This window comes from Mus caroli, unplaced genomic scaffold (genome assembly GCF_978045245.1).
Source record: "Mus caroli unplaced genomic scaffold, Mus_caroli_1 scaffold_8, whole genome shotgun sequence".
In the NCBI taxonomy this organism is placed as follows: Eukaryota; Metazoa; Chordata; class Mammalia; order Rodentia; family Muridae; genus Mus; species Mus caroli.
This window is the reverse complement of record NW_028227263.1, coordinates 19,561,434-19,578,413: the sequence shown is the minus strand read 5'-3', so window position 1 is coordinate 19,578,413 and position 16,980 is coordinate 19,561,434. Positions and strand designations below refer to the sequence as shown.

The 16,980-nt window shown below is 45.5% G+C and overlaps 1 pseudogene; it reads right to left on the bottom strand.

The window, feature by feature from the left end:
• On the bottom strand, positions 1-1,976 carry LOC110298064 (cytosol aminopeptidase pseudogene; annotated as a pseudogene).
• Positions 1,977-16,980: the final 15,004 nt, after the last annotated feature.

The window sequence follows — 16,980 nt, the reverse complement described above, 5'->3', positions numbered from 1 at the left end:
TTTGTTTTTTTTGTTTTTGTTTTTGTTTTTATTTTGTTTTGCTTTTCCAAGACAGGGTTTCTCTGTATAGCCATGGCTATCCTGGAATTCACTCTGTAGACCACGATGGTCTCAAACTCAGAAATTGAGCTGCCTCTGCCTCCCAAATGCTGGGATCAAAGTTGTGCACCCCCTGGCCTTTGTCCATTTTTATGGACTTAAGATTTTCCCTGTCTTGTAAAAATAGTAAATATGGCTTGAAAATGCATATTATTACAAGATGTTTTAATAGTTTAAAGGGCCTATATTAAGTCATATATCATTTAGATTTCCATGATTCAAGCATATTAAAATATTCCAAAAATTAAGATTAAAAAAAAGAACAACATTCATTTTAGTCTTTAAAAGATTTTCATTCATTCAAAAATATTTTGAAGGTCAAATATCCAATTCAAGACAGATGGAGCAATTTGTGAGTGAACTAAGAACTCTCTTTACTGAAGCGAAGTAGGAACTCAATCAGAGTCCTCGTGGGCCGCCCACTCATCCCCTTCCGCAGGTAGGGAATCTCATCTTTGTTGGTCATCACTCCTGCTATGTCTAAGTGTGCCCACTTCGTGTGTGTCACAAACTCTCGCAGGAATGCGGCAGCTGTACACGCACCTGCAGATCTGTATTTTCCAAGATTGTTGACATCAGCAAGCTGGCAATCTATGACTTGTCTTGTATAATGCTCAAAGAGGGGCATCCTCCAGACTCGGTCCCCAGTTTCTATGCTGGCCTCAAATAGTTTGTTCCACAGCCAGGACGAATTGGTAAAGACTCCAGTGGCACCTGACCCCAGGGCTACGTCCATGGCACCTGTTAAGGTGGCAGCATTGATGATGACCTTGGGATTAAAGGTGTGCGCATAACAGAGTGCATCAGCCAGAATGAGCCTCCCCTCGGCGTCAGTGTTATCAACCTGGATGGTCTTCCCATTCCTGGCTCTGACGACATCCCCTGGCTTGTTGGCCTTGCCGCTAGGCATATTTTCACAAAGAGGGGCCAAACCAATGGGCAAATTGAGCTTTGCCGCAGACACAATGGCCGAGCATATTGTTGCTGCTCCTCCCATATCAGCTCTCATGAGGTCCATATTTGCAGAAGCCTTGATGGAGATACCCCCACTGTCAAAGGTGATGCCCTTTCCCACGAACACCAGGGGTGCTTCGGTTGCATTGGGGCTGCCCGTGTAGTGGATTTCCAAGAAGACTGGTGGTTCTTCAGACCCCTTGGCTACACTTAGGAATGAACCCATTTCTTGTTCCTCTATCCAGGACTTGGGTCTGATATGGACCTCGGTTTTACTACTGGCACTTTTGAGGTTTTTTTCAATAATTTCAGCAAATCTGGTAGGTGTCATCTCATTGGCTGGAGACTCCATCAGATGACGGGCCAAGTTCTGTCCAGAAGCAAAGAGGACCCCTTTCTCCCAGGCCTCGAGATCACCGCTTCCATGGAGCTTCGCCGACACAGCCACCTTCTTCTTCTGCTTCAGGTCATCGTACTCATAGAGACCAAGCACAGCTCCTTCTGCAGCAGCTTGCGCATCTCCACAGGGATCCACCTCCACGGACGGCAGCTCCAGGTCTTGGACCTGCCTGCATCCCGCTGCAACAGCAGCTCTGATGTTTTCTTTGCCTTCGTGCCAATTTTCCTGGTCATCAACTCCAGCCGATCGTTTGCCAAAGCCGACCACCACCACGCTGGGGAAGTCCTGATGCAGACCATAGAAGGTTCTGGTTTTGCCTGCCTTGAGAGGAGGTCCAGATATGTTCAACATTTCCCTCAGCTTTCCAGACACCAACTTATTAAAACTCTCTCCCGCACTTGTAAACTGTGGCAGGTCATCATCTTTGTCTTTGGCATAAATTCCTAAAACAAGACCCTTCGTCATGTCTGCGGTGGACAGACCCCGACCCCAGAGACTTCTCACTCCCAGGCGGCGGAGCGCGACTCGCCACATATTCATTTTCTTAGGCAAGAAAAATTTGAAGGAAACTGTTGTGGTTTATATATGCTCAGGCCCAGGGAGTAGCACTATTAAAAGGTATGGGGTTGTTGGAGTAGGATGTGGGCTTTAGGACCCTCATCCTAGCTGCCTGGAAGCCAGTCTTCTGCTAGCAGCCTTCAGATGAAGATGTAGAGCTCTCAGCTCCTCCTATACCATGACCGTCTGGATGCTGCCATGTTCCCAACTTGATGATAATGGACTGAATCTCTGATCCTGTAAGCCAGCCCCAATAAAATGTTGTTCTTGTAAGATTTGCCTTGATAATGGTGTCTTTTCACAGCAGTAAAACCCTAACTAAGACAGAAACAGTGAAACGGTCATTTTGAAGTTATTTTTCTTATAAAGGTTAAAGCAGAGCAGAGAGTATTTCCTCATCATGCCAGACAAAACTTGCCCGTTAGGAAACTTTGCTCCCCAATATCCTGTCCCCCAGCTTCTCAGATGAACAGCTAAAGTGATGTGGGATTTCAGCATGGGTGACCCCCATTTTGTTTGGGCCATCAACTTACTACAGGAGTATAGTCCCATGGTCTTCCATGGATGTTTTTTGGTTTTTTTTTTTTTTGGTTTTTTTCGAGACAGGGTTTCTCTGTGTAGCCTTGGCTGTCCTGGAACTAACTCTGTAGACCAGGCTGGCCTCGAACTCAGAAATCCGCCTGCCTCTGCCTCCCGAGTGCTGGGATTAAAGGTGTGCGCCACCACGCCCGGCTCTCCATGGATGTTTTTGATTTTGTTGTTCTCACGTGTTTTTTTCCACATTCATTATAATGGAAAGCAATGGCTTTCATGTTTTGTCAAATGACAGCCACTGTTCCACAGTAAACAGCACAGACACACTTTTGCACTTAGGTATTGAGAGTTAAGTTATTTTTTTATAACATTATGCAATATCCAGTTATCATCATGAAACGAGTAAGAATGGAAAAATATAGATTACCATGGCTCCAATAGTTATGTATCAACTTATCCAGGGAGTTAAGCTAATCTGGGAGCAAGTGCGGATAGGACATGTAAGCTGAGGCTTGTAACAAGATGGGGTTTGCTAGGCAAAGAAAGGAGGCATGGGACATTCTAGGCCATAGAAATAGCATTGTCCAAGGGAAGCCACCTGAAGAGCTAAACAGATGACTTAGGGACCAAGGCTGAGTCACCTGTCCTCTTTTCATGTGTCAGTTAGTAGGATGATGGTAAAAGGACTAAGAAGAGATGTGTTTGGTATGTTTAGAATGAAAGCCAGATCTTAATTCACTAGAGGTTGAGCTGGGGATGTAGCTCAATAGGTAGTGTGTTTGACTAGCATTCCCTAAGCCCTGCCTTCAGTCTCCAGCACCTCATACGACCAGGCATTGTAGCAAATGGAACCCAGGACTGAGAAAATGAAAGCAAGAGGACCAGGAGTGCAAGACTGTCTTTGCTATGGGCTTATGTAGCTCGGACTAGCCTTAAGCCCTATGTAACAAGGATGCCCATGAATCCTAGATCCTTCTGCCTCTACCTCCAAAATGCTGGGATTATAGGTATGGCTACCTCACCTAATCACTAGCTGAAGTACCTTGGACAAGTCTGTTTCCTTACTAGAAATTGGATGAAGTAAGATATCCAAGCCACCCTCAAAGGTACACTTTGGGATGATACAATTCCCAGGAATGGCTTTTCAGAGTTAGGTCAGCCTTGGCCAGGCATGGCAAGTGCCCCTGACTCCATTCTGCAAGGGCGTTCTTGTCTTAGCTCTGCTCCGTGTATCCAGCTTCATTCAAATGGGTTCCAGGTACAGCCAGGACCACGAACCTTCCCTTCATAGCCATGGAGAGAACATTTTTTTTTTTTTTTTAAGATTTATTTATTTATTATATGTAAGTACACTGTAGCTGTCTTCAGACACTCCAGTAGAGGGTGCCAGATCTCGTTACGGATGGTTGCGAGCCACCATGTGGTTGCTGGGATTTGAACTCTGGACCTTCGGAAGAGCAGTCGGGTGCTCTTAACCACTGAGCCATCTCACCAGCCCGGAGAGAACATTTTTGTTTACAGTCTGTCTCAGAAAATTAAGGTTCAGCCTTCTGATCCTCATGGCCTAGGTCTCCCATCCTCGATCCCACCATGGTGAAGAAAGATGAGCCTCTACGATGAACTTAAAATATGTTCCCTTGAAGCTAAAGAAACTGAACGGTCAGGAGCCACCATCCTTCCTCTGTCCTTCCATTGCCAAGCTGGGAGAAGCTTTAATTCAGTGCACTGTAAAACACCTGCCAATGAGGCATACAACAAATGGCAGCTATTAGTTATCTCACCCCAGGGATTTTTGCCCAGGTCAACTAAATAACATTTTGTTATTAATATTAATCTCAAGTCCATCTTGTTCCAAAAAAGGATTAAGGGTTGTGGCTACTTTTTGTCGGCAGTGCAGGGGCAGCCCCTACCTACCTTCCCCCGCCTGTCCTACCATCTCTCCCTGCCTTTCTTCATTCTGGCTACTCAGTCAGCAAACGTTTAAAAAATTAGTATCAACCTGGCATCACACATTTGGCAAACTAAAGCTTCCAAAATGAGCAGGATTCAGAAAAATGTGTTGGATGCAGGTGTCAGTGACAGACACTTTTAACATTGTGTACAGACGGCTGTCACGGAGGTGTTTCATGGAGGTGTGTGCTGTCATCTTTTTGTGTATGTGCTTCTGAAGCGTGAAAGGACGTAGGAAGGGGCAGCTACTTCTGTGACTCTGTAACAGGCCCCCAGACCTCAGCAACAGTGGCACCGTTCTACCTTAAAACCCAGCATAGAGGCCCCAACACCTGCCAAAATTGGAACAAAGACCCAATCCATCGAAGACCTAGCCCATAGTTCCAGGAGAGCCCCTAAACGCACTAACCTCACTTTATGACTTCTATACTTCTGCTGCTTACTAAGTGAAGTGTGACAACCAGGATATGCATAAAAGAGAGAAGGGCTGTGAGGCCTTAGAGCTGCATGATTTGGGTAAGTTCCCTATGAAGCTAGTGGCCAGCAATAAATACTTCCTTTTTGGCTTTAAGAGTGTCTGTATGGAGCCGGGCAGTGGTGACACATGCCTTTTAATCCCAGCACTTGGGAGGCAGAGGCAGGTGGATTTCTGAGTTTGAGGCCAGCCTGGTCTACAGAGAGTTCCAGGATAGCCAGGACTACACAGAGAAACTCTGTCTTGAAAAACCAAAAAGAAAAAAAGAAAAGGGAAGGGAAGGGAAGGGAAGGGAAGGGAAGGGAAGGGAAGGGAAGGGAAGGGAAGGGAAGGGAAGGGAAGGGAAGGGAAAGAGTGTCTGTATGGTGGTCATATCTTGAAGCAATTCTTTGCAAGACTGAACAAATACTGTAACCTTTGTGTTGGTTCTTGATGGATACAGTCTTCTTCTCCCATGCCAGGCTGTTTCTCACTGTGTCAGAACTCTTTCCATTGTAAGTGGCAAGGGTGAGACTCTAGAATTGGACTCTATCCTACTATATGGGGGAAGGAAATGTATTGTCTCATGTAAAGTAACTATTAAAGGGAGAGGGATATATTTCAAGCCTGAGAGCTTGCAGGTCTCAAATGATAACACAGAACTCAACTTTGCTCATTTGCTGGTTCCGCTTCTGCTCCTTTATCGGAGCTAGAACTGAAGCTCAGGTGGGAGATGCCTTACCTAACACATGTGAAGCCTTTGGTTCAACCCCAATACTGTCAAAGTACTTTACCTATATGGTGGCTTAAGCCAGGACCAGCTTTTATCCTTCATCATGCTGTAGCCTGGCAGAAAAGATAGAATGTCCCTACATGGTCCCAAGAAAGTAATACTATTGGCTAGATTGTGTCAAATGTCAAACGCTCACTCCTGACCCAATCACGGTGACCAGTGCAGTGTAATACTCAACTGACCTGAACTCACATACTCCCACCCACAAGCTCCAGAACACTTCATTAAACGGCCATGGCCTTGTAATCACGGCTCTGGGGGTCTCTAAGATCCCAGAGGCTTCTCTGACTTTACAAATCCAAAAACATGTTAGATTCTCAGCAGACAGAAAGCAATGCTGTCTCTCAATGTGGATTTAAAGGAGGAAGGAAGATTGGGCTCCCCCTGGAGATGACTGCAAGGCTTAGTCTGAGGCTCAGTCAGACTTCAAGTCTTCCCTCCACCTGCCACTTCTCTCCAACCTCAGATTTCTTGTCTCCAAAGATGGGACTAACATTAGCGCTGTTCAGCTAGATGGCGCCTGTATCATCTGATTCTTCTGGGAGATCCAAACTCGGATTAGAAGAGTCGACCCTTAGGTTGTTTGTTTGTTTTAGGACAGAGGGAAGCAAGCCTACAAAGGATAATAGGATTCCCCAGGGAATCCCCTGGGACCAGAAGGACCATTAGAAAGTCAGAAGGTGGAAGGCAGGGAACACTCGAGGGCAGCCAGCGAGGGAAGTGCCAGCCCAAGAGATGGGCAATCCTGCGTGCCCACAAGGGGGCCTCTCCGAACTCCAGCTGGTGGGTGTCTACTAGATCAACACAATTAGAAGCCAAACTATGGGGGAGCCCACTGATTCAGTTCACAGAGGTCAACCTGTGGGAACAGGGTCAGAGAGAGAAGTATGATTTTAGAGCCACAGATGAAAGAGATCGGCTGTCTGCCATCACTGGCTGTGAAATGTTTAGAAGCAGCCCTGCCACATCAAACTCTTTTAAATAGCTGGGGGTGGTGGAGCAAACCTACATTCCCTGTACTAAGGAGGCTGAGGCCGAGGGATGGAGAGTTCAGACCATCTTAGGGGTAAACAGCAAGATCCCTTCTCAAAAACAAAAAACAAACAAACAAAAAAAACCAAACAACAACAACAAAACCAGAGGCCTGTTTAAGAGGGATAATGAGCCAGCACAGCTCCTTTCTTGTAAATTGATGAAAGGTCAATGAGTTATTGGCCCCAACCAACCAACCAATGAGAAACCAGCTGGCAAGGCAGCATCACCAGTTACCGGTCAACTGAATCCATCCAAGTAATGAACTTCAAGGGCTGGAGATAGGCTCAGTGGGTCAAGTGCCTGCCATGCCTACCTGAGGACCCAAGTTCAGACTCCAGCAAAGGCTGGGTAGATCTGTAACTCCAGCACTGCAGTGGCAGAGACCAGAGGATCATTGAGGTGATGAAGCTACAGCCCCGCTCCAGACTCAGTGAGAAACTCTGCCTCAAAGGAATCAAGCGGAGATGACTGATGGAGTAGGACACCTGACATCCTTCTCTCCTCGTCTGTTAAAATTTGGATTCATCTGTTCATCATAAGCTTCAGCTTTTTTGCATATTTGTTTTTTCGAGACAGGCTTTCTCTGTGTAGCCCTGGCTGTCCTGGAACTCTCTCTGTAGACCAGGCTTCTTTAGTGAAAATTTTTAAGTGCTGCGGTTTTTCTCTCCACCAGGCTAGCTCCCAAATAATTGAGACAGGACCATTAGATTTATTTAACAGCTTCAAAGCACAACAACTGAGCAGCATTAATCTATTTTAATCCCCTAAACTAATCTGGCTACCTCCCAGACAAAATCCCCGAGATACTTGCATTAGCATTGATTTGGCTCTCTCTGCTCCAGGTATGTTTTCATGGTGTCTCCTGGACCCTCTCCTTATGGCATATCCCCACTTCTACCCCCTCTTCTCCTCCCTCCCCCTCCCCTGGATGGGAGAAAGTCCAGCCCTATTCTTTCCTCTACTCAGTCATTGGCTGATCAACCTCTTTATTGACCAATCAGGGAATAATTGGGGAGCAATGTTTACACAATATTGAGACAGGCGATTCTCAGAATAAGGATTGCAACCAGCTATTGGGGAACAGAAATCAGCATTTGAATAATACAAGGACACTCTTTGCACAGGGCATAATAACATTATACCTACACAGGCTGGCCTTAAAGTCAGAGATCTGCTTGCTTCTGCCTCCCCAGTTCTAGGATTAAAGGCATGTGCCACCTGCTTATACATTCTCTGTCTCTGTCTCTCTGTCTCTCTGTATCAGTTTCTCTCTCTCTCTCTCTCTTTCTCTCTCTCTCTCTCTCTCTCACACACACACACACACACACACACACACACACACACGTGAGGTTCCCTGGAGCATAAGATCTTCCCATTTCAGCCTGTGCAGTACTCCTGTGCAGTACTGGCATTATAGGCATATACCACCATCCTTGGCATTAGTTACCTTTTTTTTTTTTTTTTTTAAAGATTTATTTATTTATTATATGTAAGTACACTGTAGCTGTCTTCAGACACTCCAGAAGAGGGCGCCAGATCTTGTTACGGATGGTTGTGAGCCACCATGTGGTTGCTGGGATTTGAACTCTGGACCTTCGGAAGAGCAGTCGGGTGCTCTTACCCACTGAGCCATCTCACCAGCCCTAGTTACCTTTTTTTAAATGGCACATAAAATTGCTGAAGCTGTCAGGTGGTGGTAACACATACCTTTAATCCCAGCACTTGGGAGGCAGAAACAGAGGTGAATTTCTGAGTTCGAGGCCAGCCTGGTCTACAGAGAGAGTTCCAGGATAGCCAGGGCTGTACAGAGAAATTCTGTCTCAAAAAACCAAAACCAAAACCAAAAAAAACCAAACAAACAAATAAACCAGACAAACAAAAAAGATGAAACTTATGACGAACAGAGGAATCCAAATTTTGACAAAAGAGGAGAGAAGAGACCCTCTGCCCTGCACAGATGACAGTAAGCTGAGCACTGTGATGTGTCTGGTTTTTACTGTTTATTTTGTTTAAGTGTTAGCTTACCTTTATTGAGGTAGCCTGCACTGGGGTTTTTGAACAAACCATGTTTGCCCAGCCAGACTCAGCATCTCCAGCTGCCAGGCCTCCTTGTTAATGTTTGGCCAGCTCAGTGTATGGGATGGCAGTATCTATCTTTCAGCTTCTGCCACTGTGTGGCAAAGCTAGATTAGTTGACTTGTGGGGGCCTGGGAACCAACCTCAATTCTTGGCACAACCTACCTTCCTTTCCTGTGTGTTGAAGAAGAGCACACAGGTGGTCTCTGAGAAAAGGATTTGGACATAAACCTTATTGAATCATCCTGAGAACACATTCTGACAGTAGCAAGCAGGACAAGCAATGAAGAAGCTCTTGGTGAGGGCCTTTATCTTGGCCAAAAACTATTGTAGCTACCCTCCAGTAGGTATTGCTCAGGTGACACAGGAAGCTTGATGCAGACATTGTCAGAATGTCCTTAGCAGGCGGGCATTCTAATTCCCTGTGGAACTCAGTCGTGAGGTTCTGGACCAGGAAAAGGAGGCTGAGGACCAGGAACTGGTATGCATGTGTGCTGACTTGGCAAGTGGTCCTTTATAATCAAAGACATAGCACTTGTATTGAGCTGTGTAGCTCTTGGAAGGCATGCCTGCATAGGATGCTCCACAAGGCAGGACCTCCAGTGAGTTGTTGTTTGGCCAGTTTGAACCCAGTATTTGGGAAGAAGTTGAGGCCAGCAGAACCAGCAAGCAGCCTGGCTCTTCTCCACACCTGCTGGTTCTCCCAGTTCATCTCCCTTGAGTTGGCCACAGTCGTCAGGGCTTGTGATCAAGCTGGCCCTAAGCTCCAAGCCTACAGAGGCCAGAAGATGGTGTTGGATCCTCTGGAACTGGAGTTACAGAGAGTTTGGAAACACCATGACAATGCAGGGAATCCACCCCTGGTCCTCTGGAAGAGCAACCAGTGCTTCACCCATTCTGCAGCCTTGCCATGCCTGGATCTAAATGCATTTCTTCTTAATACATGATCCCACTCTGTAGCCCAGGCTGGCCCTGAACTTTCCATGGACTCCTTGTCTCAAATGCCTCAGTGCTGGGATCATAGTGTGATTTTTTTTAAGTCCTTTTTGGGGGGGGGTATTTATTTCTTTATTTCTTTTATGTATGTGAGTTCACTGTCAATGTCTTCAGACACACCAGAGGAGAACATTGGATCCCATTACAGATGGTTGTGAGCCACCATGTGGTTGCTGGGATTTGAACTCGGGACCTCTGGAAAAGCAGTCAGTGCTCTTAACCACGGAGTCATCTCTCAAGCCTCCATGATTTTTTTTTTAAGATTTATTTGTTTGTTATATATAAGTACACTGTAGCTGTCTTCAGACACACCAGAAGAGGGCATCAGATCTCATTAGAGATGGCTGTGAACCACCATGAGGTTGCTGGGATTAACTCAGGACCTCTAGAAGACCAGTCTATGCTTTTTTTTTTTTTTTCACTTTTTCTTTTTTTTCTTCATTTATTTTTATTTTTTTAAATTTTTAATATTTTTTATTACGTATTTTCCTCAATTACATTTCCAATGCTATCCCAAAAGTCCCCCATACCCCACCCACTTCCCTACCCACCCATTCCCATTCTTTTGGCCCTGGCATTCCCCTGTATTGGGGCATATAAAGTTTGCAAGTCCAATGGGCCTCTCTTTCCAGTGATGGCCGACTAGGCTATCTTTCGATACATATGCAGCTAGAGACAAGAGCTCCGGGGTACTGGTTAGTTCATCATGTTGTTCCCCCTATAAGGTTGCATATCCCTTTAACTCCTTGGGTACTTTCTCTAGCTTCTCCATTGGGAGCCCTGTGATCCATCCAATAGCTGACTGTGAGCATCCACTTCTGTGTTTGTTAGGCCCCGGCATAGTCTCACAAGAGACAGCTATATCTGGGTCCTTTCAGCAAAATCTTGCTAGTGTATGCAATGGTGTCAGTGTTTGGAAGCTGACGATGCTGGGGCCTAGCAAACACAGGAGTGGATGTTCACAGTCAGCTATTGGATGTATCACAGGGCTCCCAATGGAGAAGCTAGAGTAAGTACCCAAGGAGCTAAAGGGATCTGCAACCCTATTGTTGGAACAACATGATGTACTAACTAGAACCCCGGAGCTCTTGTCTCTAGCTGCATATGTATCGAAAGATGGCCTAGTCAGCCATCAATGGAAAGAGGGGCCCATTGGACTTGCAAACTTTATATGCCCCAATATAGGGGAATGCCAGGGCCAAAAGAATGGGAATGGGTGGATAGGGAAGTGGGGGGGCGCTATGGGGGACTTTTGGGATAGCATTGGAAACGTAATTGAGGAAAATATGTAATAAAAATATTAAAAAAAAAAAAAGAAAAAGAAAAAAAAAACATGAGGCGCAAAAAAAAAAAGAACTACTTTATAAATTTTGCTTGTCATGCATTATCTGATAAGAAACATTTTAATGTAGTAACTCCAAATATATTCTCCTTTAAAATGAAAATAAGCAGAAAATTCAAAAGCAAAGTATATTTTGAAAAATTAGTCACAGACAAAGTTTGGAGCTGTGATGAAAGGATGGACCATCTAGAGACTGCCATATCCAGGGATCCATCCCATAATCAGTCTATGCTCTTAACCGCTGAGCCATCTCTCCAGCCCCCATGATTTTTTTTTTTAATAGTTGAGTTAATCAGTCTGTGGAGGCTTCTGGACTCTTTGAATAATATTTTAAAAGGTGGCTTTTAAGGCAAAATGATAAAGAAATTTGCCTATGATTTTGTTCAGCTGGCAAGGTCTAATTCAAGGCCCTGCCCTTGCTACTTTCTGGTGGAGCTACTTAATCAACCCTTGTTTTGTTTTGATTTTCAGGCAGGGCATGAATGATGTAGCTCAAGCTGGCCTCAAACTCACCACGTGGCTCAGGCTGGCCTTGAATTTTTTGTTTGTTTTGGTTTTGGTTTTTGGTTTTTGGAGACAGGGTTTCTCTGTATAGCCCTGGCTATCCTGAAACTCACTTTGTAGACCAGGCTGGCCTCAAACTCAGAAATCTGCCTGCCTCTGCCTCCCAAGTGCTGGGATTAAAGGCGTGCGCCACCACGCCCGGCTATGGCCTTGAATTCTTAATCATTCTTCTGCCTCCATCTCTGGACTTTAGGCCTGCAATATCATATTCTATTACCTATCAATGTTGTTGTTATTGTTGCTATTTTGAGACAGAGTCACTCCACACATCCTTGACTGTCCTGGAACTCACTATATAGGTCACACCTACTTCAAATTCACAGAGATCCACCTGCCTCTGCTTTCTGAGTGCTAGAATTAAAGGTGTGCTCTAACATGCCCATTACTTTTTAAATACTTGTATAGCTTTAAAAGGGGGTGGGGTAAATCATTGATTTGCTTGGCTTCTATTTTGGTATACAGCATGACACATGAATTCAACTGTTGTTTTGAGACTCCAGAAGCCAAACCAAACCAGAGGGGCATCCTAAGGTGATTTAGTTCCCAGCAAGAGGCCAGGCCAGTTGCCAGACCCTGAAGCATGGAACAAAAGATGTGCCCAGAGCTGGCCAAATTTAGTCACCAGGATAACAGGAGGCAGCACCATGTCCCAGCAGGAGTGATGACAAGAGGAGAATCAGATGACAAGGCCCAAGTGCCAGTCAGCTGAGGAACAAAGACACAAAGGAAGGGACCAGAGTACTGACTACTTCCTGCTACAGACAAAGCCTGCCTCTGGCTTGGTTTGGGGTCTTGTGTTTCTGCTTTTAAGGTCTGGAGACTGCACCCAGGGCCTTGTAATACTAAGCAGGTACTCCACCTATGGCTTGACCTTTGTGGATCTTGTAGCCTTCCAAACTTCAAGGTCATCAGTACCCAAAACCTTACTTACCTGATACTCAGAGGCACCCGAGAGCAGTATCGCCTTCTGAAAGGTATTCTTTTGTTTTGAGACAGTTTCTCATATAACTCAGAATGGTCTCAAACTCAACTCAGAGTGGCTTTGAACTGTTTTATTAATAGTATTATTACTATTATTATTTTAATTAAGCATATTTGTTTTATTTTATGTGTGTTTTACCTATGTATATGCTATGTGCATTATGTGTGTGCCTGGGGCCTGTGCAGGTCAGAGGAAGTCATCAGCTCTCCTGGAACAGGAGTTAAGGATGGTTGTGAGCCACCATGTAAGTGTTAGGAATTTAACCTGGTTCTTCTGTAAGCAACAAATGCTCTTCCCAAGGACCGCCTCCCCAGCCCCAGCACTGAACCCTTGACACCCTTGCCTTTATTTCCTATGTCCAAAAGTTACAGCCTGCACCATCAATAGAATCCTATTCGTGGGGCGGGGGAGACCGCTGCCTGTAAAGTGCAAGGGCCTGAGTTTGAGAACCAGCATTTCTGTAAAAGCCAAGCATGGTGACAGATGCCTGTAATCCCAGTCCTAAGGAGGAGACAGTGGGATTCACCAGACAGTCATCCTCACCTGATGGGAAACCTTAGACCTTAGAGAGAGGCCCTGTTGCAAAAAATAAGATAGATGGTTCCTAAGGAATGATATTGAGGATGTCCTCTGACCCCCACAAGCACATACACACAAGTGCACAAATACCTACTTGAATACATACATGCACATATGCACACACACACGCACACACGCGCACACACACACACACACACACACTCCCACATGCACTTATTCTATGTTTATCTATTTATTTACTTTGGGTTTTTTTGAGACAGGGTTTTTCTGTGTAGCCACGGCTATCCTGGAACTCACTCTGTAGACCGGGCTGGCCTCGAACTCAGAAATTCGCCTGCCTCCCAAGTGCTGGGATTAAAAGCATGCAGTACCACTACCAGGCTAAGGGAGTGTTTATCATCTACCAGCCTTAATAGGTGACCAAAAGCAGAATGAAAGTCAACGAACTATGGGTTCAGGAGGTTTCGGTGGGTGGGACCAAGCCTCTGGAAGAATCCTTAATAGATGGGGAGTGGCTCTGAACTGCAACAGTGCTGACTTTTCTCTTTCAAAAGCAAATCAACAATCACCTTAGGCCTGGTGGCTCAGTTTGTGATGTAATCCCAGAACTCTGGAGGTAGAGGTGGGAAGATCAGGTTCAAGGCCAGGAGTGGCTACAGGAGACTGCCTCATAGCTTAATCCCAGCTCTCAGGAAGCAGAACCAGTCAGATCTCTATGAGTTTGAGGCCAGCCTGGTCTACAAAACAAGTTGCAGGGCAGCCAGGGCTGTTACAGAGAGAAACCCTGCCTGGAAAAGCCAAATAAACAAACAAATAGATAAAAATGTAAAAACTAAGTCAAGAGGTCACACCTGCAATCCCAGCTCTTTTTTTTTTTTTTTTAAAGATTTATTCATTTATTATATGTAAGTACACTGTAGCTGTCTTCAGACATTCCAGAAGAGGGCGCCAGATCTCGTTGTGGATGGTTGTGAGCCACCATGTGGTTGCTGGGATTTGAACTCTGGACCTTCGGAAGAGCAGTCAGGTGCTCTTACCCACTGAGCCATCTCACCAGCCCCCCAGCTCTTGAGAGGCTAAAGCAGGAGAATGCCATGAGTTCCAGGGCAGCCTGGGCTACAGAGTGAGACTCCCATCTCCAGTCTTCTCTGGTGTCTTTCCGCAGCATTTGGGAGTTTCCTTTGCAAGGGTTTTGTGCATCTTGTATTAAGTCTATTCTTAGGCTCTCTGTCATCTCTGTTGCAATAGTGAGTGTGGTCACCACTTTATGCCCTTTAAGAGGACCGTGTTGGTATAAGTGGAGAAGCTATTGATTTTTTGGTCTTAATTTTAGACCCAGCCAACTTACTCAATTTTTCCATCTTTACTTTTTTATTTATTTTTTATGTAGCCTAGGCTGTCTCCCAGTTCATAGTCCCCCTTCCTTCACTGCAAGGTGTGCTCCACCTAGCCTGAGTATTTTATTTTGCAGCAAAAATTCAGGTAGGAATAATACACCTGCAAGCCACGTTGATTTGACCTCCCTTGTTTCTGTTCTTACATAACACTAAAATTTAAGTGTTCCATCCCTGTGTGTTCAGTGAGGACCAAGAGAGACATTTGCATGTAGGTTGTGGCTTCATTTATGTTCTTCCCTTCCCATCCCCTCTGTTGGTCCAGCGAGTCTTGCTTTTCTATATATATTCACTGTGAATGTCCCCCGTCCACTGGGACACAAGCTGGGGGAACATGTGACTGGGGTGGAGCAGGAAAGCAATGGCCTTACTTCAGATCCCTGCCCTGTATCTACCTCTCCTTTATTTCCTCTTGAAAAATTCCTCCTCTATTTAAACACAATTATCAGGAATTGAGATCAAAGATCCTAACCAGGCATACTGGCTTGCACCTGAAATTCCAGCCCTTGGAGACTGAAGAGAACCTAAGATACATGGCCAGACCCTGTTGGTGGTGCTTCCCACCTTTGAGTAAGGATCTCTCTCTCTCTCTGCATAGTACTGGCTGGCCACCCTGGAACTAACTAGGTTGACCAAGCTGGCCTCCAACTCATAGAGACGTACCTTCCTCTGTCTCTCAAGTTCTGGGATTAAAAGGGTTCACCACCACACTCAACCTCTGTCTGTGCTTTTTGACCAGTAAGTATGTCCTGACCAGGCAAAGCTCAGAAAAATATCATTTTAAGTTCAAGGCCAGCTCAAGTTACTCAGCAACACTATCCTTTTAAAACAAACAAGCCGGGCTGGCGAGATGGCTCAGTGGTTAAGACCACCGACTGCTCTTCCAAAGGTCCAGAGTTCAAATCCCAGCAACCACATGGTGGCTCACAACCATCCATAACGAAATCTGATGCCCTATTCTGGAGTGTCTGAAGACAGCTACAGTGTACTTACATATAATAAATAAATGCATTTTAAAAACAAGCCCTAAATCAAACAAAAACCTTGAAACAAACAAACAAACAAACAAACAAACAACCATCTGTTATCTTCTTGGCAAAGAGAAGAGCATGTGATCAGCCTGATCTTCCAGGAATTTTAACATTAGGTCTAAGACGTAAAAACGGTTGGACTGTAGTTCCTGAAGCAGCACCCCTCTTTGTGACAAGTCCATCCTTCACCTCTCCTGGTCTCTACAGATCCCCACTACTGAGCCTGTCGTTGAACCCGTGAGCAGCCCATTTCCTTTCTAGAAGTCCACGTTCACTTAAGTCAGCACTGGTTAATGACAGGGTAGGCTGTGCTGCTGTGGCATATACAGAGCCCGAAGCTGCAGGAGACAAGCATAGTTAAAATGTCTTCTGAGTTCATGTCCTAGAGGGACTGGGTCAGCAGTGGGACTGCACCTTGTCATTCAGGGCCCCGGGCTCTTTCCATCTTTGGGATCAAGATCTCTACATGTCCTTAGAGTCTTCAGTGGCTCTCTTGAAGGTGGTTTAGGAGGGAAGTCTAAAATGAATAGACTTGCCCAAATTCCATAGGTCCAAACTTAGTCTTACAGCCCCACCCAATTGCACAGAAGGCCATGAAATGTAGTCTAGGTGCAGGAGAGCTGGCTCAGTGGGCAAGGGCACTTGCTGTGCAGACAAGAGAACCCAAGTTTTTATTCCAGCACCCACATTAAAACAAAACAAAAGAAAAATCAACCACGCTTTGTAGCGTACAAAAGCACATGCTGGTCTCCAGGATCCTTTAATATGACAATACCCTATTACACATTTCAAAGTCCATGGGATCCTAGCTCTTCTCTCCTCCTCCCCTCCCCTAAACTCCCCCAGCTCATGGGCTTTCCTCCCCAACTACTCATTCTCCTTATAACCCTGTTCTCTCTCTCTCTCTCTCTCTCTCTCTCTCTCTCTCTCTCTCTCTCTCTCTCTCTCTCTCTCTCTCTCTCTCTCTCTCTCCCTCTCCTTACCCACCTCCCTCTGCCCCTACTTCTCATGTCCAGGTTCAATCTTTCACTCTTCCAAATGCCTTAGGGTGCTCTCTCCTTCAGAAAACCTTCCCCTTAATTGTACCATGGAATGGTCATGTTGTCTGTTTATATTCCACTATTGCTTGCAACCAGTATGCCTCTTTGTTGTTTTGCTTTTTAAGACAGGGTTTCTCTGTGTAGCCTTGACTGTCTTGGAACTCATTTTGTAGACCAGACTGCCCTTGAACTCAGAGCTCCCTCTGCCTCTGCCTCTGCCTCTGCTTCTGCCTCTGCC